Source organism: Eurosta solidaginis, chromosome 1 (assembly GCF_040869045.1).
Source record: "Eurosta solidaginis isolate ZX-2024a chromosome 1, ASM4086904v1, whole genome shotgun sequence".
Taxonomy (NCBI): domain Eukaryota; kingdom Metazoa; phylum Arthropoda; class Insecta; order Diptera; family Tephritidae; genus Eurosta; species Eurosta solidaginis.
The window spans coordinates 58,606,511-58,630,747 of record NC_090319.1 but is presented as its reverse complement, the minus strand read 5'-3'; the positions used below and the strand labels follow the sequence as shown (position 1 = coordinate 58,630,747).

General features: G+C 39.6%; 1 protein-coding gene across 6 annotated transcripts in view; it reads right to left on the bottom strand.

Moving 5' to 3' along the window:
• Rab23 (RAS oncogene family member Rab23) overlaps positions 1–24,237 on the bottom strand; it is a 122,853-nt gene that overhangs the window by 48,027 nt on the left and 50,589 nt on the right. Inside the window, exon 1 of one of the 6 annotated variants that reach the window (XM_067791681.1) lies at positions 12,676–12,768. The exons of 1 other annotated variant lie outside the window; for it this stretch is intronic. The gene's annotated coding sequence lies outside the window, so the exon portion shown is untranslated. Of the gene's footprint in view, positions 1–8,471; positions 8,628–12,208; positions 12,499–12,552; positions 12,769–24,237 lie in introns of those variants that run through there. 4 more of the 6 variants (XM_067791664.1, XM_067791668.1, XM_067791688.1 and 1 more) reach the window with 4 other exon arrangements.

Sequence of the window (24,237 nt, the reverse complement as noted above, 5' to 3'; positions counted from 1 at the left end):
ACCGTAAAACTGTAATATGTATAACCGAAATACATTATAAAGGAACTTATAAAAGCAATTATTATCTTTGTTCTGCTAATAATCTTGAACTGTTTAAAATTAAATCATTTTTGCATCAAAATAATAATATTTATGTTATGTGCTATCCTATATGTGTTAAAAGCTTTCTTATTTTTAAGTTAACTTTATTCATAATTTACTTTCTATTTCTAAGTTGTACTTTCTTCATAATTTAGTTAATTTTTATGCTATAGCTTATATTATAACAAAAGCTCTAGCAATGTTTATAAGGTTTAAAAAAGGTGAATATATGAATAATGGTGGATAAAAAAAATAAAATGTTGCATTATTAAAACAAAAAAAAAACGCATTTTTATTTCAACAAGGTAGGTATTTAATTTCATATCAACCATATTTGAATTAAATATGAAAATTTTTATTTCAAACACGTTTGTTATTTAAATTAACAAAAAGTATGTTTGAATCAAAAATTAAAATTGCTAAATTAAAAATGAAAGCTTTTGAATCAAAAATGTACAATGTTTAAAATAACAATGGGAAATTTTTAAATCAAATATGTTTTTACTTGATTTTACAATGTTATAATGCACATTTTTAAAATAAAAATTTGCATATTTACATCACTTTTAAATACGTTTTTGGTTGATTTAAGCACATTTTCATTGATTTTACAATGTTTTTTCCCTGAGTGTACAGTCCGGTAGAAGTGACACCAAAATATTTTGGAGTTGGAGGAGGGACAACCATACGTGGCGCAGAGTCGAGTAAAGTCTTTGGAAGGATTATGTATTGAGGACTAAGTCACTAAATGAACTAAATAGAATGAGAAATAATAGGCAATTAAATAAAGACTAAAAACTTGAAAAAAAAAAATAATAAAAAAAAAATGTTTTAGTTAAGCGGTTTTATTGAAAACAATACTTATATGAGGTAATAATAATACTAAAATCTAGAAAATAATTAGGTAGGTCCTAGGTACTACTCATCACACTTCTCATAAATCTAGGGCGTTGATCAGACAATTAAATAGAGGCGTTGGAAGCGTAAATTTCTATTGATAGTCATAAGTAAGACCAACTGAACCTAAATAAGGTTATGCTACGCCTAACATTTTTAGAAATTTCACGCGCCCAACACGTTTTTTAATTGTCTGATCAACGCCCTAGATTGATGAGGAGTGTGATGACTAGTACCTAGGACCTACCTAATTATTTTCTAGCTTTTAGTATTATTATTACTGCATATAAGTATTGTTTTCAATAAAACCGTTTAACTTAAAGAATTTGTTTAATTATTTTTTTCTTCTTAATTTTTTCATTGGTCTGGTGGTGGATGGTCTTTTTTAAGCGATATTATTGAAAATGTTATTTTTCTTAAGAGCCATTGACTTTAGTTTTTTGCTATTGAAGCAAAAAATTGACGATCCCAAGAAAAGTGGTTACTATCAGTATTCCACTTGTTGCAATTGCAATTATCATACATATGTACATATATACATACATACATAAATATACCGGCACTTAAATCGCTTTTACCGGTCCGATTTTATTAGCGCATGCGACTTCTTCTACTTTCCTACTTATACCCCCACAAAACGACTAGCCAACAAAAAACTCTAATGATGTTCATATACATCCCCACAGAAGTATATGCAAGTGAAAGAGCGTATACTGTAGGGGTTTCTCAATGAGGTCACTGCCCCGCCTTTTAACATTGATACACTTACTTAACGGGCGCTTAACAGTTTAAACGTTTATGACCGTCCAACAAGGCAAGCCAGTTTCTTTTTTACTGTGTTAAGTGACGCTGATTGGCAATACCAAACTGATGGCTTTCCACCCGGTCCTTTCAGCGGAGTTGGGGACGCCGTCTTCCTCGACTTCCGTAGACGGATTTCGATAAAAATACTTTTTTACACCATCTCATCATCTTTAATTGGCATAAGATGGACTAGCGTAGTCTGCATAAAGTTCCTATAGCTCATTATTCGGTACTGGCCGTCGCCAACCCGTAGAGACCCGTAAAACTTCAGAAGAAAGTTCCTTTCGAATACTCCCAGAGCCGCCTCATCTGATGTTCTCATGGTCCATGCTTCTGCACCATATAGCAGGATGGGTACGATAAGTTAATGATTCCCGTTTTCCGAGAGAGAACTTTACTTTTCAATTTTCTACCTAGTCCTCGATTGCAAAGCTGATGTTGTTGTTTGTGTTAATACTTGCTCCTAAATAAACAAAGTATTTTAATAAAATAAAATTTGCGTGCGGTATTCCTGGTGGCTAGCAGCTCAAGCTTATAGCACACACGCCTTCTAACAGGCTTATCTTAGCTGACTTGTATGTATGCTTGTTTGTAACTCTATAGGCTAGGGCGTGCAAAGGAGAGTTAGACCCATCCAGCGGAAATTAACGGCAGCGGTTAAATAACTCGCTACAAAACGAGTTGTGCTTAATAGCGGAGACACGAACCTTTGAGCTACGGTGCTAACAACATCAAACATTTAAAAGGGTGTTTTTTAGTCTTTTTAAACTATATTTATGTATTTGCACTGTTTTTTCTCCCTGTAAAGGCGTCTCGGTTGCCTTTTCAACTCTCGTAGTAGCGTTCACATACTCTTCTTTGTGCGTTTGTTTTTTACTTAGCGCTGTAGGCCACGTTTTTATTTCGGTTACAACGCTTCATTCTGTATCGTACCAGTTGTTTTTTCCTGGTCACCGGTAAGCAACATTTTCCTCAGCGGTGCTTTAGAGGTATGCTCCCACTGCTTCTGAATTCCGTGGGGTTGACTTGTGCTGTCAGAAAATAGGTATGATAAACGAGTTGATAAATCATTGGGGGTCTGTTGCGGTTGCAGCCCTTTTACGTATCGATTTCCTTAAAGTTTTTTGTTTCTCGCTTTTAGCTGTGCAGAGCCGGGCATAGGCTGTTCCGTTTCCTATGTCTATTTTTGGGTTCACGTACACCTCACATGCACTGGTGTCTCAACACCGCCAGCGGGTAACCGGGCTTAGAATATAGTCGCGGCAGCTATGCCTGTCGTAAGAGGTAACTAAAATACCCAAATGATTCGATAACACCTTTCAAGAGATTGCCAGCGCAGTTTATAGCTTCACCAGCCCAATTGTCAACCTAATTCACCTGGGGCGAATACTGTTTTTTTAGCAGGTGAGGCTCTGGCAACTTTTAGTTCGTCAAGAAACTAAGAGGAGGAAGGCAGGACGGCCTAGAAGGTTCAACGTGGTCTTATTTAATCGTTCCCGAGATGGGGGTGTTTGTACATTAGTGGTGCTTGGAACGTACCGGATCTATATCCGGCCACCGACCATAAAACCTTCGCGGATTGTCTTTATCGCTACCACAATAACTGTGTTTTTTTACATCTATGTACGTTTACGCTTAAACTTTATATGGACTGCTAAGCGACAAACTTTAAATACACCTCTGAAATTGCTGCGCATAAAATTATTACTACTAAATTTCAATACGCATTATACTCAGATGTAACTGAAATATGTGTCTATGTTTCACCTCAACACTAATTCAATGTATCACCTCTAAAAATGGTGTGTATCCACTATTCAACGCAACCGATTCAGCTATAGGTTATACACTTTGGCCACCAGAGGTTTGGGTCTCCGATTTTAGGTACACCCTGTTCTGTAGCTAGTTATTTAACCACTGCCGCGAGATGGGTCTCTTAAGCATTATCTAAGCGAGGATAAGCATTTTTTTACGCGCAAACGTAAACGTATACGCGTGTAAAAAAACACGGCTAATAACACAACAATATTTCATCTTAGCCATTTACCCTCACTAGGCCTGACTACGACCCTGTATTAACATTCAAGTATATATATGTAGAAGCAGATAGCTGGGATGCTAGCACCCGTGCATACGTGCTCTTCTATGCTGTGTTTCCTTTCTGTTCGTTCATTTATGATCTAAGCCAACATGTTTAACAAAGTATTTTAATCTTTCTTTGACTTTCAAAAGGCTTTTATGTGGACTAAGGATTATGGCCGGTTATAGCATGCTATATACTCATTTGATTGCTGCGTTGATTACTACCGCCTTTCCTTAAACTTGAAATTTTAAAGTTTGAGATGTTGCTGGGTATTATAATAGTTACATATTAAATATGTTTTTGTTCTAGACGATTTTCGAAATTTAGCTGTCCACATACCTTTGTCTATTTATACATAAATCAATTATTGAGGAATGGCTAACAGAGTATCATATTAATTTTAAATTAATACCTATATACGGCCACAAAATTGTTATTGGTTTACACCTACATATTTACATATGTGCGACCAGAGACATTAACATAAGAAAAGAGCTAAAGTAATATACACGATTTAACTGTATATTTAACAATAGTCTATTTTAATAAACTCTAATGATCAACGACTTCATCGGACGGCGAGAGAATAAAGTAAAATGGCAAACAATTTCTTCAAGAATACATTTCACTCGGTGCTGATAACACTGTGCGACAGCCGGCTGGGTATTGGACCAAACCCACTTTTTTGTAGAGATTGAGGCTTATGTAGACAAAGTACTATCTCGGTTTTTCGAAGTTAGCCTCCAAAAAATAGATATCGGCTTTCGAAGTTCGAAATTCTATAAAAAAAAAAGAATTCAACCCTTCAAATAAGGGAAAAGAGCGGACCACGACAACATTTTTACTTTTTTGATTTGCTGAACGCGTTAACAAAAAAATAAAATTTCGAAATGTAGAATTTCGAACTTCGTAAGCCGATTTCTATTTTTTGGAGGCTAACTTCAAAAAATGGAGACAGTATTTTTTATACTTAAGCCTCAATCTCCTCAAAAAAGTTGGTTTGGTCCAATACCCAGAAAAAAAGTTTATTTTGTCGCATAGTGTAATTGTTGTTTCCACCTGTTTCACAAGTTAAATTCGGTGTATGTATTTTATGTTATAACTTTACGACATTATCTAAAATAACCTTATTATGCATGTATGTATATACATTGGGGTGTATCATTTTGAGTTGATATATTTTCCTGGGTCTATATACGAGAGAGATTTCGGCAAAGCTTCTCTTTCAATTGCCGTCCTACGTTATTATATTATACTAGCAGACGCGGCAGACGTTGTTCTGCCCTTACTATGCTCTAGCTGCATAACTTTTAAGAAGTAATAACTTCTCTCTTAATCTCCCTCCTCCACCTTTTCTTTATCCTTTATGCACTCCTTACTCTGAGTCTCTTTCTTCCTCTCCGCCTTTTTCATCCCTTCTTTTCTCTCTAACTCCCTCTCTTTCTCACTCCCTCGCTCCATCTATCCCTATCTCTCCACTTTGTCTAACGCTATCTCTTTCTCAGTCTCTTTCCTCCTTCCTCGTTTTTCTCCTGTCTAGTTCTATTTATCCATCCCCATCCCTTATTTCCAGTCCCAGTCTTAGAGGTTTGTATGTATTTTTGAATGCTGTTTCGTTAAAAATTAAAACAATAAATTTTGTCTAAAAAAAGAAAAAAATTATGGGCGGATCATTCTTACTATTATGGGGTATGAAAAATATGTAGATAACATGCGATTCTCAGACCTGCTCAATATGCTCGCAACCTGTCATGAGAATCGGTCGAGCCGTTTCGAAGGGCACAAACACTGTGACACGAGAATTTTATATCGTTGATGCATATGCAAAACCACCTATCTGACGGCAACCAAATTTTACAGGAGATGAAAAAAACCAGTTTTCTTTTAATCTTAATTATAAATTTGGAACTGAAATCTTTTTTCTACTTTTATTAGGTGCAACTTACCTCAGTAAACTAGTATTGAACTGAAGTTTAACATAATTGTGTGTTTCTGTAAGTTTTATTTTTTATAGACGGTTTTGCAAATAAATTTTCCTCTTATTTTTACACGTAAATATTTCCAACCCGCATATCGAATAAAAACAAAATTCTTTCTTTTTATCTTTTTATAATTAACTTTACAGACATAAATCTTAGTATCTATTGTTTGTAAGGGAAATTGTCATAAAAGTAGTGACAGTCTGAAGGAATTACATGTTTCAATTCTGTTAAGTGCTGGTATTTAGATTTTTGTATTGGTATACGAGACAAATAAAGAGCGTGAAGAGTGTTTTTATTCCATTTATGTTTAGGTCGGTGTGGAAGCTCTAGAAAAGTGCTTTCGAAAGAAAACTTATAATTGATTGATGCATCGGAAGAGTATTTCAAGACACGTAAATCGAAAACGACTTTATCCCCTTTTTTGCGACCTGAGCGTATGGATTCATATAATTGATATTCTTTTTTATCACAGTCTTTAAAAAATATGTAGTCCAACTCTCGTGCGATATATGGAAACTCATTGCGTCTGGATTCCTGTGTTGCCGAAATATCTTGGCTAGGTAAATATATTTCCCGATTCTTTAATTTCCGCTCAATTCCAGAGTGAACCGAATCTACCTCCATCTGTGTATGCCCCTTTACTAAAAAATTTTGAGTTATATCAACATTGTATTCAATGGCAAGCCTAAGGAGTGCATTGGCGACAACAGAATTTCGATTTTGATGTGTGCAACCATCGGAATAAATCACCACAGGTTTTACATCTTTACGAAGTATTGATGATATATATTCCACATAAAAGTTGGCAAACGTTGAAGACTTTAAGTCGGCTGCGGTTTCATCAAACCAATAGCAAACAACTTCTTTAGTAACTAAGTTGTAAGCTGTGAAGTTATGCACAGCAAGCTTAGTTTTATAATAAGCAGCGCTGGCGTTTAATTTTGGGCATAGTTTAACAGCCTGTAGGCCAACGGTAATTAAATGAATTTCTCCAGAATTGGCAAGAATGTAATCATTCTTTTTTTCTAATCGTGCTGAATTTTTGAGGTCGATGTGACATTTATATTCCACTTCGTATATATTTCCGGTCTTAAAAGCAATGCAAGTATCACACTCATCTTTTTTTAGGTTTAAAAAGAGATATATTTTCTTCGGAGAAGATATTATCAAAATAACATCTTGGGACTACGGGTAGAGAAAATTCGAGAGCGTTATTCTTATAAAGAGAGTACAACTGTGATTTTGTTTCAATGACTGGCTCTAAATAGAGTTTGCTTGATGTTGACCTGCAGTAATGTGACGGTAGCTTTGGCAAAGATGTAAAAAAGTTTTTTACAAGTTTTTTTGGAATTTTTCGTGGAATTGCGTTTCTTTTTAGAGCTGCACGAAACCTGTGTATTAGTGAGCCACGAACGTACAGTCCATGCCTTTAATCCTAAGGTCGATAAAAACATATTTTTGCAAACCCTTCGCCTTTCGGTACCATCTTTGAGAAAATAAGCGAAAGAATTTGATTTCTTTAATTTGCTGCGCTTAGTTGCTTTTGTATTTTGAACGTGAACCAGCGAGCAAACATATTTTTGTTTTTGTTGCCAACTAATGTTTTTCCAAAAGTTTGCAAAAATGTGTTCTCTTTGCTGCTCACTAAACCTTTTACAATCAAATGTTTTACTCTTTTTGTAAGCTTTAGCACAAGTTGACTTATTAAGCACTCTCTTCATTCGTGGCACATCTTGGACTATTTTGTTTTGTGTTTTGCGAAACCCTATGTACTCTTCTCCAAGCATTCTTTTCTTTTTGTTGATCTCTCTTTTCCATTTGTTCCGTTTTCGTCTTTTATTTTTGTTTTCTTCCAAAATTTTTATTTCTGGAAAGTGTTCAATTCTGGTGGAAGTATGAATATCACAGTCACCTTTGATAGAATCATTGCTGTGTTTTTTTGATTCCGCCGCATTGTTATCTGTGTCGCTCTTCGCTCTTGCCGTAGCTGGAAGAAACACATACAACATTTCCAAGGCGAATTCATTACAGGTGGTGTTATCTCATCAGCTGATTGCTTCTTCTTGATAATTTTCCATACAAAGCCTTGTACAACAAAATGTCAGTTAATCGAAATCAATGAAAATTTTCTTTTCACTTGACATTCTTCCGCAAGGCGAATTGTTTGAATTCGCTTTGCCACCAGCTAGTATAGATTCGCCTTGAACATTTCTTTACATGTAACCAATTCACCACCTCGCGGGTAAGGAATTCGCCGCATAGTGTATTTCTTATGGAGGTGGAGGAATTTTCTTACCACGCGGTGAATTTCTTACCCGCGACCTTCTGAATTGCGTAGGTTCCTCTTATGTATATTCTGACCTCTTTGCAAATAGTTTTGGTTTTGGTTATACCTTCTTAACAGGAGAATTGAACATACTGGGAAAATTGAAAAATTCTTCATAATTCTCTATTGAGATGCGCATCCCATGCGTATACGGCGACAATTCCAACTCTGAATAGGAAGTTCCAGGAGAACTTCGTGGAGTCGCCCAAGCATCTAAATTTATATTTTAATGTACATACATGCAAACACTTTGATATTATATATGTATATAAAGCACATTATTTCTTTTTTTTGTTACCTTTCAAACACTTTTCCATAATTATATCAGATCCTTCATTTGAAGCAATTTCTGGTATGTATGTACATATATTCACAAAAAGTTAAAATTTGAGGAAAATTGAAAAGCAAAGAACACAAAGAAATTAGCCCACTCCCTGTCCGTAGTATTGACACTTGGTTGATCAACTTGCTGAGCAGAACTAAATGATGGTTGGTTTTGCAAATAAAATTTGACTACACGCTTTACATGCGGTTTTGCATTTACCGTTTTTTTTATGGAATTTTCTGTTGGAATACGAAGTTTTATATTTTTATAGATGAAACTCGATGCTTGGAATGCAGGGTTACAAAATCTCATTTTTGCCACTTTCGTCAGTTGGGATGTTTTGCAGTTGGTAGATAGGTGGTATTGCATATGCATCAACGATATATAAGACTAGCAAGATAAATTGCGGTTTGAATCAATACCCCCACCATAGAACAGTACTCGTAGCGCTAGACCTATCAAAAGCCTTTGATACGGTCAACCATGGCTCGTTACTGCAAGACCTGGAAGGGTCTACCCTTCCCCCACGTCTTAAAAGGTGGACCGCAAATTATCTGGGTGGTCGGCAGGCATCGGTGCAATTCAGAAACGAAACATCAAAACCAAGGAGAATTAAAAGGGGGTGCCACAGGGTGGTGTCATATCCCCACTTTTGTTTAATTTCTATATATCTAAGCTACCTTCACCACCGGAAGGAGTCACAATCGTTTCCTACGCCGATGACTGCACAATAATGGCCACAGGCCCAGACCCAGAGATCGATGAGCTATGCAATAAAATAAACGGCTATCTTCCTGATCTCTCCAGTTTTTTCGCCTCGCGAAACCTGGCATTGTCACCGATTAAATCTTCCGCGACCTTATTTACAACATGGACGCCCCAAATGTCGACCATATTGAACATCCACGTCGATGGCACTACGCTACCGACTGTCCTACACCCCAAAATCTTGGGTGTGACGTTTGATCAGGATCTACATTTTGGTGCGCACGCAACCGCAATTGTTCCGAGAATTCAGAGCCGTAATAAAATCCTCAAATCCCTTGCTGGCAGTACCTGGGGAAAAGATAAAGAAACGCTCATGACCACATACAAAGCAATTAGCCAGCCGATTACGTGCTACGCGTCACCCATATGGTCGCCAAGCCTAAAAACTACCCACTGCAAGAAACTACAGTCCTGCCAAAATACTGCTCTCAGAATCGCCACGGGCTGTCTTCTTATGTCCCCAGAACACCATCTGCATAATGAGGCGAGAATACTCCCCATCATGGAGAGAAATGAGATGCTGACCAACACAGTTTCTGTTGAATACCCAGAAACCTGGGCATCCCAACAGACATCTGATTGACGAACCAGCACCGCCTAGGGGCCTAAGGAGTCATCTCCGTAAGCATTTTGAGGAAATACGGCACCAGTCCAGCCGTATGAAGCGATAAAACACAAGCAGGTCCTTGGTGAACTCCATAGACAGGCGTCGGACCTTTATGTCGGGAATTGCCCTGTGAATCCAGTACTTGAAGAAAAATATCCAGAACTCGCGGAAGAGGAACGCATACTCCCCAGGGAAACGCGTGTCACTCTTGCTCAACTTCGTTCTGGATACTGTAACAGGTTAAACTCTTACCTATCCAGAATCAAGCCCGACATACAAAATGTATGCCCCGCTTGCAATGTGTCCCCACATGACACCAACCATCTCTTTAATTGTAATGTGGAACCAACGCCTCTAACACCCCTTTCCTTATGGTCCATCCCTGTTGAAACGGCAAGTTTCCTTGGACTCCCGTTAGAGGATATTGATGACAATTTGTGATCGGTCGCGGCTATTAGGTGGGGCGAGCATTGCTACAACAACAACAACAACTAGCAAATTCGGCACATGTTGTTCTGCCCTAACTTTGGTATAGCTGCATAACTTTTAAGCAGTTTTTGCCTTGTACTATCCCTCTATTCCCTTTTCTTTATCCTCCTAGTTACTCCTATCTCTGCGTCTCTTTCTCCCTCTCTTCTTTTCTCTATGGCCTCCTCTCGTCCTTCCTCTGCTCTATCTTTCCCTACCTCTCTATATTCGTCTAACTATATCTCTTTCTCAGTTCCTTTCTCCTGCCCTCGCTTTTCCTCCTAAATGGTTCTTTTTATTCTTATACATCCCTTATTTTTAGCCCCAGTCCAATTGAAATTTGTTTCTAAACTTGAGAAGTTGCTTTGCTCAGGACTTTAACCCAGGTCCTTCGGTGTGGTAGGCGGAAAAGGAAGTCAGAATAGCAAGAACCACGTGCATCACATTCTTTGCAAAGCATGGTTGGAAGAGTGCATGCCTGTCGATTTGAATCTAACTTTTCTTTGCCCAGTCCACAAGAAGGAGGATGCTGCAAACTGCGCCAAATATCGTGGAATCAGCCTTCTTAATATCGCATATAAGGTCCTGTCAAGCGCATTGTGCGAAATATTGAAGCCCACCGTAAATCGGCTGACTAGATCTTATCAGTGCGGCTTCAGACCTGGTAAATCTACCATCGAACAGAGTTTCACTATGCGCAAAGCCAGTCTAAGTTTAGAAAATACCAATTCAAGTTCAGAAAATTACAATTCAAGTTCAGAATTTTCATTTCAAGTTCAGAAAACTACAATTCAAGTTCAGGAAAGTACATTTCAAGTTCAGAAAGTTTGTCAGGAATTTTTTCTTTCATGCAATGGAAATTAAAGTAGTTAAGATGGTAAATGTTAGCGCAAATAATTTGATACAAGGATATGAAGGCATAATATCTGTTAAGGAAGCATTGGACTTCTTAACTCACTTAAATCAATTTTGCTCATATGAAGGAGATAGCTAAGAAAAAAACCCTTTCCTCTCTTTTCTCTCCTCCTCTCATAAGAGATCAGTTACAGGGACATCCAGCTATATTCTATGTAAAGGTCACAAGCACTGATCTTCATTGAGAATGACAGCAGTGATGACGAAATCAACGGAGCGTCCACAATCCCGCAAGTAACGTATAAGTACTGTGTGCACAGATCAAGTCTTCCTCCACCTGCCTCTCGCATTTCCGTGGAGGTCTCCCCCTTCCACTTACTTTCCAAGTTCTTTCATGGCCGGAGTATCTTCCCTTTGATTTCATAGCTCGGGATGTACACGCCTTGGAGAAAACTTGGGGTACAGAAGCATCAACACTTCCGCAAATAACATATAAGTATTACATTATGTAGTATGAATTGGAATAACTTTTAAAAAATAACACCCTACTTATAATTTTATGAATTTGTAATTTTCTGAAATTGAAATGAAAATTCTGAACTTGAATTGTAATTTTCTGAATTCAAAGTTGAATTTCTGAACTTGAATTGTAACTTTCTGAACTTGAATTGGAAAATCCGAACTTGAATTGTGAATTTCTGAACTTGAATTGTAATTTTCTGAATTTAAATTGGAATTTCTGAACTTGAGTTGTAACTTTCTGAACTTGAATTGGAAAATCTGAACTTGAATTGTGAATTTCTGAACTTGAATTGTCAATTTCTGAATTTGGATTGGAAATTCTGAACTTGAATTGCAATTTTCTGAACATGAATTGCAAATTTCTGAACTTAAACTGGAAAAGGTGTAGTATTTTTTTTTCAAATTGGTAAAAGGTATAATAAAAAAATCTATGATCTTTGTAAATATTTTTAGAAATACATATTAAAAATTAAAGTTTATTTTCATTTACTTTAATGTACATATACTGAGAATACATTCTCTTTTTGTTTTTTTTTGTACATAGTTCAACATTCTTTCTGCAATTTTTTGTTGTTGCCGTCTTCTGCACTTTGCACAGAAATCAATTACATTCCATTCTCAACTTTTTGTTGTTGTGGGTTAAAATACATATATACATATGTATATACTATACATATATACATAAATACATTGTTGTCTTTGCACTTTGATTGATTTCAATATTTTTATTTTATTTCTAAAACACTTTTGCACAGTGAAAGTCTCTCAGCGTAGGTATAACTAATTTTTATCACTTTGCATTTTCCATGTCATATATTTTTCTTATTACTTTACCAGAAGTTAAGCATCTACATATACACATATATACATACATATATAATATGTATATATATACTATAGTTGGGTTTTATGTGTGTATGGGTATGTTTGAACGCTTTTCCAATTGCGCATGCGCACCATTTAAGCCTTGTTTGCCGTTCGAACACTTGCTCTAATACTTGAAGACTGATTGCGACTGCGCTCAACTAATTTCCTTAGCGACCACCTTTGTACTTTGTTAGCCATTGAGTATTGTTGTATTTTCTCACACAAAAACTTGGCTTAAAGCGTACAGTGTGGTTTCTTTATGTAGGTTTTTAGCCATGGCCTTTAATAAAGGGACGCCATTTGAGTGAACACATACAAATTTCATTAATCCGAGTTAAACCATTTAAGGCCCGGGTTTTCAGTACATGTTCAACTCAGTTTGTTAGTTAAACTACGCTTAAACGTATTGTGCAGTTTTTCAGTATACTTTAACTGAAGTTTAAGCTGAGCTTAAGCGGCCGATCTGGAGGGTTACACTTTAGTTAATAGCTCCGACACATAAGCAGTTTTTCATATAGATGAGTTTAACACATGCTTATGCATTATGAGTAGATTGCATGTATTTTTATGGAGAATGGTAGAATGAGCGACACTAGCGCCATCTGATATTGAAAAGTAGCCAACTCCGAAATTTTGTTCCAAGCAAATCATAAGAAGAAGAATTTGACATTTGCTTTGGCTAAGGGTGTTGGCACACTTTGCAAGTCAAATTATTTTTCCCACTGGTTGCTAAATTTTCTAACATTTTTCACAATTAAAAGCTGCAATATAACAATCGAATACGACACAAAATATGTTAGCAAGTATTTTTGTTGTATAGGGAGAATGTTTACAACAGTGCTTCGCGAAATTTCGTATGTGAATGGGCAAGGCGTAATAAACTTCAATTGCCAAGTCTGAAGTTCCTTCATATTTACAAACGCAACATCTTGCGTGATTGTGGCTATGTTATTGGCATGCATAAGCTTGTGTTAAACGCATCTATATGAAAAATGTCATTGTGTCACCGCCTTAACCTATCAGTTAAATGCATTCGTTTGAAAAATGGCGTCGAATATACCCAACGTGCTGAGGAGCATATACGAACGAGAGAGGCGAATCTCTATTTTGTTACATCCTGCAAACCAATTTGCAGATAGCCAACAGGTGAAATGTCCATACATACATTGGTCCAACATCCAGCAATGTTCTGGATATTACATTGAGCTCCGAGCCTGATATATCAAGGTATGATTGGATAGTCCTTGATAGACCATCCTTCTCCGACCAGCTTCAGCATCTCCCTAAAGAGGGTAGAGAAGGGAGGAACCTTTAGAAACCCTAGGTCAACGAACTGCACTTAATTCCAGAAACATGTAGAAACAAAACTGGAACAACCCAAAGAGGTTGCCAATGTGGAGGAACTGGAGGAGTCGAATGAATTCCTAACAAGGACGCTTATGACTGCGTACAGCAAAGCTTCCCTCTAAGAAGATTCAGAGGAAAAGCAAAGCCGCCATGAGCTCTTCTAAGAAGACAGGTAAAAGAAATGTTTAAGCTCGCAAAGACCACGGGAAGCGAAGCGTGTCGGAACGAGTACAGGGATCTACTGAGGATCTACAAGCGTGAAATTTCCAGGGCGAAGAGAATCTCATGGAAAAATTTCTGTACGGATATAGAGTGCTCCAGCGAAACAGCACGGTTGAAAAAAGTCCTAGCAAGGCGAAACATAGTCCAGGGACTAATAAAGAAAGAGAACGGGGAATGGTCACGTAATAGTGGGGAATCCCTTGAGGTGCTTCTCCACACACATTTCGCATCGGGAGACGGTTTAGAAGAGCCGGCAGACATCACTCAGACTTCGATCACGGAGCGGGTAGTGCCGGGCTTGGTGACCTATACCAAGATAGAATGAGCAGTGAAAACGTTTTCTAAGTTTAAATCGCCGGGCCCAGACGGTATATTCCCGGCCATGCTACAAGTTTCAAGTATGGCGGTCGTGGAATGGCTTAAAATAATATTCGGTGGGTGCATAAGGCTGAATCATGTACCGCACTCTTGGAGAACTGCTCGTGTGGGTTTCCTACCAAAGGCAAGTCGGTAGACACCGCATTGCTTAGGGTGGTAATAAGCATAGAGAAATCCCTGGAATATAAGGAGTATGTTATAGGAGTCTTCTTGGACATTTCCGGGGCTTTCAATAATGTTTCGAAATGGGCGATTATGGATGGTCTTAATTACATTAAAGTACATCCCGCCTTATTCAGATGGACCGGCTGAATGTTAAATTGCAGGAAGATTACGTCACAATGGGGATTGTACGAGGCCACGAAATCAGTGGACAGGGGCACGCCGCAGGGAGGGCTGCTATCACCTCTGCTGTGCACGCTGGTCATCAACCAACTGCTCAGGCGATTCGATGAGGGACCCGTAAAACTTACGGCTTACGCAGATGACGTTGCAATTGTCATAAGTGGAAAGTGCCTTCCAACGATTAGTTCTTTGATGGATCGGGCGCTTCGGGATATTCATACCTGGGCATCTAGGGTCGGGTTGAAAGTCAATGCGGAGAAGACGGATATGGTCTTGTTTACAAAGAGGTGCAAGGTCCCAAATTAGACCAGGCCTAAGTTAAGAGGGATGACCTTACAGGAGAAACCTTGCACAAAATATCTAGGAATCATCCTAGACAGTAAGCTCTCATGGAAGCTCAACGTGGAGGAGAGGGTGCAGAAGGCCTCAACGGCACTCTATGCATGTAAAAGAATGCTGGGGTGTTCGTAGGGCTTATCGCCCTCTCTTTTTCATTACAGCGATTGTAAGCCCTATTCTATACTATGAGGTTCTTGTTTGGTGTAAAGCCCCACAAAAAACAACATACCTCAAAAAATTAGAGGGGGTATGCAGACTATCGATGCTTAGCATTACGGGAGCCCTGAAAAACATTCTGCACATTCCACCTGTAGACCTGGTAGCAAAGAACATAGCATTAACACCTGCAACCAGGCTCGGTGCCTCGGGGCAGCTTGAGCGCCGACCATATGGCCATAGTAGTATCGCGTCATCAATCACAAGACGAACAGACTACCTGATTCCCTATCTGCGCTTCGAAGGAGATCTTAAGGCCACAATAGAGGTGGACGGTTGGCGCAAGGGTGCGCAAATGGCGGACGAGGCGATACATGTGTACACAGATGGTTCCAAAGTAGTGGAAGGAGTAGCGTCTGCGGTATACTGTGCTGATCCGGAAATAAGCAGATCCTACAGGCTGCCGGATTACTGTAACGTTTTCCAAGCGGAAATATTAGCCATAACCAAAGCAGTAGAAACCCTGGAAGAGAATAACTTAAGCTCCAACCGTGTTAACTTTTATATTGACAGTCAAGCGGCAATTAAGGCAATAATCTCGCATACCACATCATCTAAATGCGTGTTACAGTGTAAGCAGTCTCTGGAGAGAATCGGGACAGGGAGAAGCATACATCTATATTGGGTCCCAGGGCATATGGGAATAGATGGGAATGAAAAAGCGGACGAATTAGCTAAAAAGGGCGCATCCCTTGAAGCTTGCTCCGTAGACGTCCCAATTAGACTGGGCGAGATTAAGCAAAGGAGAGAGGTGCACATGGTCGACCAAGGGGGAAAGGCGTGGGTTCAAGCGCGTGGCTGTAAAGGGTCGAAGATTGTGTGTAGGTCTTACAATCTTAGACTAACAAAGTTGCTTCTATCATTAAAAAGAGAGGACTGTAGACTTATGACGGGTATTCTGACTGGACACTGCCTTCTGGCGTCACATGCCTTTAAATTAGGCTTGGTCAGTGATAGCAGATGTAGGAAGTGCCGGTTGGAGGAGGAAACGATCGAGTACGTTCTGTGCTCGTGCCCTGCACTTGCCAGGCTAAGACTCCAGCTATTAGGAGTGATACAGCTGTCAGATCTAGAAGCAGCAAGTGGCTTAAGTCCTAGGAAGCTTCTAGTATTTGCCAAGAGGACGGAGTTATTTTATAACATAGGTCCTGGTTTTTGATAGGGTTCTGGTAACTCTACGGACTCAATCAGTCTATGTGAGGTCCTCTTGGACCGGCCAGTTCAACCTAACCTAACCTACCCAACAAGCATTTGGGTTTGAGCACCGTTAGAGATCGTGTTAATAACTAGGCATACTTCTAAAATCTCAAGAGTTGTTTCTAAACAGTGGCTCAACTCGAGAATCATAGCATACTCAGCAAAAGTCGGATTTTTTTATAAAGCAAAAAATGCTTTTATAAGTTGAAAAAATTTAGTTCCCACTTGTGGTTCTCTAACTGGACTCAAATTTAAGATTTCATTCAACAGTTTTTTCACGAAAACAAAATAAAATATTGTAACGAATTTATTGCAATTCCCCTTATTTGCAATCTTCTACTAACGTACGAATCACTAAACTGTTGAATAAATAACTCCACTATTCAATAATGCAAAATGGCCTTTATTAAAGTTCTTCACAATAACGCTACTATTGCTCGCCAGATAGCGTCTTAAATCAAACTGATTGTCGCGCCTCTACTGTTGCGGCCTTTTATACTCTGTGATTTCTCGTTTGCATACTTCTAGGCTCTTCCAGAATTTACTTAGTTACTGCTATATTATCATAACTACAGATGCACGTGTATAGCTCTCATATACGCGTGTATTTGTGAGCGACACTTCCACAATTATAATTGCATACTTTTGGGAGCATCTCAGATAAGATATCTGCATGTGTTTGTGCGTTGCTTCTCCGCTGCGTGTACGTACATATGTGCAGACATAATGATTGAATTATTGATGTGCATACAAGTCACTGCTTAACATCGGCTTAGAGATAATAGTATCCCATAGTGCTGCTAATATTCGTTACACTGCCCTCCACCTAAGTCTGATCGTCCCGATCAGACAAATTTCTCGATCTAAATGCTGCTAGCATCTCCAAATGTACCACTCTTCTATTTCGTGGTTTCCCAATACTATGTATGCGGTACATGGTATCACTGATCTTCTTCACAACTTTGTACGGGCCTTCCCAACTGCACCGAAATTTGGATGGAACACCTTTCCGCCGGTGAGGGTTGTATAACAGTACCAAATCTCCCGCCAAGAAACCTTCCGAATTATTTTTCTCATCGTACCTGCGTTTCATCTTACTACTCATTATCCTGGATCGTTCCCTCGCATTCTGTTGTTTGGCAAATGAACTACTTCGCAGAGCTTGCGCTTGACGGATTGGCTTCGCATAATCAGCATCGTTCCCACGTTTCACAACAGTGGTGCACCCTGGCTTGAAACTACCCTCGCATTCCTTCTGGGAAATTCTTTCCTTCGTTTTCGTGCGTCCCTTTGGTTTTGTCAATGTCAGTGATTTCGTTTTATTTGGCCCATTCGATCCATCAACCTTTACCGTTGACTTCCGTGGTATTTGTCGAGTCTTCTCGACCAGTACTCGATTACTGCTGAACCCTTCCTCCAAACTAAAGTTAAGTGGTACATCCTGGTTCTCATAACGCATAACCCTTCTCTGCATATCGATGTTGATGTCATGGTCAACTAAGAAGTCCATTCCCAATATGTCTTCATCAGCAATCTCCGCCACAATGAATTTGTGTAAAACCATGATCTTCCCAATTAAGACTTCACATATTATTTCTCCCTGGACTTGGCTATACTCGCCTGTTACCGTACGCAACATTGCTCCAGGTAATGGCTTTTCTCTCCTATTGACCAAATCAGATCGGATTAAGGAGTGAGTTGCGCCCGTATCTACAGTCAGTACACGCTCCTTGCCATCCAGCTTTCCTTTGAGGACAAGACTGCTCGATTTTCTTCCAATTTGCGAGATAGATATCACAGGACATTCAACAGCTGGAGCTAGCTCTCGATTACATCTGGCACGCTCTTGCTCATCTCATCCAGCTTTGCGTTTACGGCCACCCAAGTTGGAAATACCAGGATCGGTGCTGCAATGACGAGCAATGTGACCTGGGTTACCGCACTTGAAACATTTGATTGCACCATTATTCCTCTGTTGCGTTCCTTTTAAAGCTTCTAAAATTGCGTCTACCCACTCTGGTCTTTCTAATTCCACACGGCGTGCTTTGAAAACTGGCTTACACAGAAGCGACGCTGTTTCCTGAATCAGAGCATGTGATACCGTTTCTGCGAATGTTGGCTTTGGGTTTGCGTATGTAGCTCGCTTTGTTTCGACGTCCTGCATGCCATTTATAAAGCTCTGAATCTTTACCCTTTCAGTGTATTCCACGGGTGCGTCCGCATTCGCTAAATGTGCTAGCCTTTCAACATCCGACGCAAACTCTTGCAATGTTTTACCAGGCCTCTGGAAGCGGTTCAGCAACTCCATTTGGTATATCTGTCTCCTATGCTCAGTTCCGTAACGTCTCTCGACAGCGGCCATCAATGCTTCATAGTTGTTCCGCTCCCCTTCGGGAATAGTCTGTAGGATTTCGGCTGCTGGCCTCTTCAATGCTACGAATAGAGCTGCAACTTTATCTTCAGCATTCCATTTGTTCACTGCTGCGATCTTCTCAAACTGTAGCTTAAATACCTGGAAAGGAACAGAACCGTCAAAGGATGGTGTTTTTACCTTTGGATAACTCGCTGAAACTGCTGGCCGATTTAGTTGCTACTGCTCCATACGACCTTTTAAATCATCGACTTCTGCCTGAAATTGAGCGATTTTTGCATCCTGCGCTTCCAGCTTTGATGTTACCTTTGCTTCCTGTGCTTCTAACTGCGAAGACATTTGTGCCACCTGCAATGATAAGCGCTCCTCTTGTTCTTCTATCTTGGATGTTATACGTGTCTCTTGTGATTCCAGTTGGGATGCTATACTTGTCTTCTGTTTTGCCAGTTGAGATGACACTGTCGATGTTTGAGCAGATATTGCAGCTAAAATCATTTTCAATTCTGTGCTCGTAACTGTCTGCGATGTTTCATTTTTCCCTTCAATTTTTGTTGTCTCCTCGCCATCAAGAGGAAAGAATACTCTTTCACGTTAATTCCCTCTAATTCCATTGCCTTTCGTAGTCGTGCCTGAAGTTCGAGTTTATTGCCGATTGTATTCAATCCACGGCCCTCCAACTCCTTCTTCAGTTGCTGGATCTTCAATTCACTCCACCTTGTCATGTCCAAGTTGTATTCGAAGTCTTCGGAATTTATTCAACAATTCCTCTTCTGACGCCAATTGTAACGAATTTACTGCAATTCCCCTTATTTGCAATCTTCTGATAACGTTCGAATCACTAAACTGTTGAATAAATAACTCCACTATTCAATAATGCAAAGATCTTCACAATAACACTACTATTGCTCGCCAGATAGCGTCTTAAATCAAACTGATTGTCGCGCGTCTACTGTTGCGGCCTTTTATACTCTGTGATTTCTCGTTTGCATACTTCTAGGCTCTTCCAGAATTTACTTAGTTTCTGCTATATAATTATAACTACAGATGCACGTGTATAGCTCTCATATGCGCGTGTATTTGTGAGCGACACTTCCATAATTGCATACTTTTGGGAGCATCTCAGATAAGATATCTGCATGTCAGGAGGAAATGCTTTATGCACTGACCGGGATATTTAAGCCTCACTGCGAGACTCTCCGATTGTAGGACTCCCTTCTTCCATGAAGGCCTACCCACTAAAACCTAACCTCCCACGGCCCGCGGAAATCCCCGTACCTGGGACCGCGTTTAGCATTACTTCGGGTACGGGTGCGCGCTACGTGAGCTCTATGGCTACTCTCACGCTAATGGGCTAACCATTCGTCTTCTCGTTTACTGATTTGTGTTTGTGCGTTGCTTCTCCGGTGCGTGTACGTACATATGTGTACACATAATGATTGAATTATTGAGGTGCATACAAGTCACTGCTTAGCATCGGCTTAGAGATAATAGTATCCCTTAGTGCTGCTAATATTCGTTACAATATATATAATTTATTTTTGACTAATTACGCTTCATTACTGTTATCAACCAGATGTTTATTTCTCACAACAGCTGCTGGTCAACTCGATATCCAATGTAGGAAATGAGCTGGAGAAATGTTTTGGATATTCATTTGAGAACTGTACACTTCCCAAAATCTCTGAAAGATTGGATAATAATTTGATAATGATAATAACGTTAGAGATCAACTCGAGAACTCTAAATTTTACAAAATTTCTCGAAGTGATTGGAGTTGGATATCAACTCGGGTACTATCTGGTTTAAGAATAACTACACCATTTCCAGTTTAAGTTCAGAAATTTACAATTCAAGTTCAGAAAATTGCAATTCAAGTTTAGAAAATTACAATTCAAGTTCAGAAAATACATTTCAAGTTGAGAAAATTATAATTCAAGTACAGAAAATTGCAATTCAAGTTCAGAAAATTACAATTCAAGTTCAGAAAATTACAACTAAAGTTCAGAAAATTAAAATTCACGATCAGAGTTTCCAATTCAAGTTCTTACTTACTTACTTAATTGGCGCTTAACCGTCTAAACGGTTATGGCCGACCAACAAGGCGCGCCAGTCGCTCCTTCGCTCCGCCAATTGGTCACACCAAGGGAGTTTAAATCTTTTCCACCTGGTCCTTCCAACGGATTGGGGCCCGCCCTCTACTTCTGCTTCCATAGGCGGGTTGCGATAGAAACACTTTCTTGGCCGGAGCATCATCTTTCATTCGCATAACATGGCCTAGCCAGCGCAGCCGCTGCGTTTTAATTCGATGGACTATGTGGGTGTCTGCGTATAGCTCGTACAGCTCATCATTAAATCTTCTTCGGTACTCACCATCGCCAATGCGTAGAGGTCCATAAATCTTTCGAAGAACTTTTCTCTTGTAGAGTATGATTTTGGTTGGCCTGAGAGGACATTACTTTTCAATTGCATACCTAGTCCAAAGTAGCACTTATTGGCAAGATTGATTCTTCTGACTGAAAAACTGCCCAGTAGTTTAACTGGAGTTTAAATTTGACTAGAGTTCAAGCCAACTTGGTTTAAGCTTAACTTAACCAACTACTGAAAAACCGGGCCTTAGATAATGTTTAGGAGACCCATATAGCGCCAGTGGTTAAATAACAAGCGGAGCGGACCGCTCAGAATTTTAATTTCACGGTGTACCGAATAGCGCATACACGCACCTCTTGGCCAAAGTGTATAACTTATAGCTGAATCGGTTGCGCTGATTAGTGGACACGCATCATTTAGGAGTACTAATTTTCTGCGCAGCAATTTTAGAAGTGTAAATAAAGTTACGCACTTGGCAGTCCATATAGAGTTTAAGTGCATATGTATATAGATGTAAAAAAACACAGCTAAAACTTTCATTAATCCGAGTTTAACCATCTAAGCGATTTGAGACGTTGCATAGCAACATATAACAGTCATTCTTCTTGGTTGGTTGCTGTGCTGCCCGGCTGAAGAGACCGGGCCGAAGTAGCGTTCGAGCCGCCATTTATTTTGATGCACTTTTTCGTGGAATCAATTAACTATTAAACTGTTGTTCTCTGTGTTTGTTTTACTCAAACCATTTGCTTAAATCAATATATCTACCAATGTCCTTTACGGAGCATTTTGATACCGCCTTTGAATCGGGCAACACACATCTGCCTAAAGTATGAGAACTAATATGCGTCAGGTCAGAACGCTCGCAGCGGAAATGTGTGACTGTTTCCTTACAATCCTGCTGTATACAGTCCTACGCCGGTGATTGAAAAGGACACCCATTATCTACGCGTGTAGGCCGAACGTCCATGGTAATTGCGGTCATGATTCTAAATATTTCTTTTCTAGACCTATTCTAATTCTCGGTTCTTTTTTGGCCAAAGTCTGTTCAAGTTTGTTTTCTGTAGAATACCAATTACAGATTGGTCAGAATTTGAAATTGGTCAGAATATCTCTCTTTATTAATGTAAGTGTTCGGTGCACCGTGATGGCCTCTGTGATATCTAACGATGCACTGGCTTTTAGTGGTTCATTCACTTTATCATTGCCGTAAATATACCTGTAACCAGGTACCCAATTGAATGTGATGTAAATGGTAATTTAAGCGCCTTTAGCGCTGCTTGGCGGTCAGACTATATACATACCTTAAATCCGCTTACTTGATTCTCCAACAGGAAATAATAGGCCCCTATATTTTTTGTAGCTCTGCTTGGAAGATGCTAGCTGAGTTTGGAAGACGATAGAGATAACGACATTTAGCTCTTCGACATAACACCTGCCACGACATCACAATCCATTTTGGACACGGAGGAGGTGAGCCCTTCTTGCAAACCCGTCTTCGAGGGAAGATTCACCTTAAAACTCTTGCCAAAGTTCAGTGCGTGCAAAAGATAATCTGTTCTCGAATTCTCAGAATACCGCAGTGGCCATACTGCTTTCCCTTCCAGCATATGGCGTATGGTGAGGTCAAGCGGCAGCAAGTTTAGGATAACATTTAACGCATCAGTTTAACACGACCTAAGTGTTCCTGTTGCTCCTGCGCCTGTTGTAGTTTTTTAGGGTTGCTTGGTTATCCAAGGCAGGTCACCACGCTAACCCTCTGTCTTCTGACGGCTGTTTAAAGGCACATCATACGTTTTGGCTTTAGGTCCCAGTTTCTGCTCACTATTCTCTTGCGTGAGTAGTATGCGATGTAGGCCTTCTCGGCTCTTCTTACCACTTCAGCTTGTTGTATACTTCGATACCAAGGTACTCACCCCTCGTTGAGAGCGAGACTTCTGTGCCATTTAGTGAAGGCACCCGAAACGCAGGTATTTTTGATGCTCTTACTGAAGATTAACAGTTCAGTCGTGCTTGTTTCGGAAATCCTGTCAAATTTTCCTGTGGAGGCCGCAACATTAGCGAGAGAGCGTGACCTGGCGATCTCCAATTCATAGACATAAACCTGGGCATCAGACAGCTTGTGGATAAAAACAAGCAGGCGAAATGCGAAGAGCGTATAAAGAACTGTAATCTCTCCAACGGTGTTAGTAATCTATGGTCAACCGGAAAGTACCTTTCAAATTCGACTAGACCCATTAACATAATATCCATCACCTTCGGCGATAAAGTGCTATCGGATGCGAAGATGTGAGTGAGCGTGTTAGGCCGGCAGTACGTTGTACATTCCTCTTTTGACAAATACAGACGGCTAGCCATCAGATGCGCACATAAGCATAAAAATAAAGCTCAGTGCGTCTGCTATTAGCATCACCGCCGAAGAGGTTGAAGAAGCCATAAAACTTTCGAAGCCATCTTAAACAGTAAGCCTGGACGGAATTGCCATACCGCTGCTTAAAAACCTTGGCAATGAGGGACTTATTTACCTGGCGCATGTCTTAAACCTCGCTCTGTCGACTTTCGTCATACCTGAAAAAATGGAAAATTGTGAGGGCGGTACCGCTGCTAAAGCCTGTAAATGCAGCTAACGGAGAGGAATCATACCGCCCGATATCTCTCCTATCGTGAAGCCGTCCCACTACCTTATTTGACTGAAAACCTACGACTTTTCCACCACCAACATGGCCGATTACAACAACCATCAACTCCAAAATAACTGGACTGGACGAAAATCAATCACATCACCTTACAGCAAGACTCCGCGTAGTCTCAGAAGGTGGACTGCAAATTATATGTTTGGTGGCAGGCATCGGTCGCTATCAGGGACGTAACAT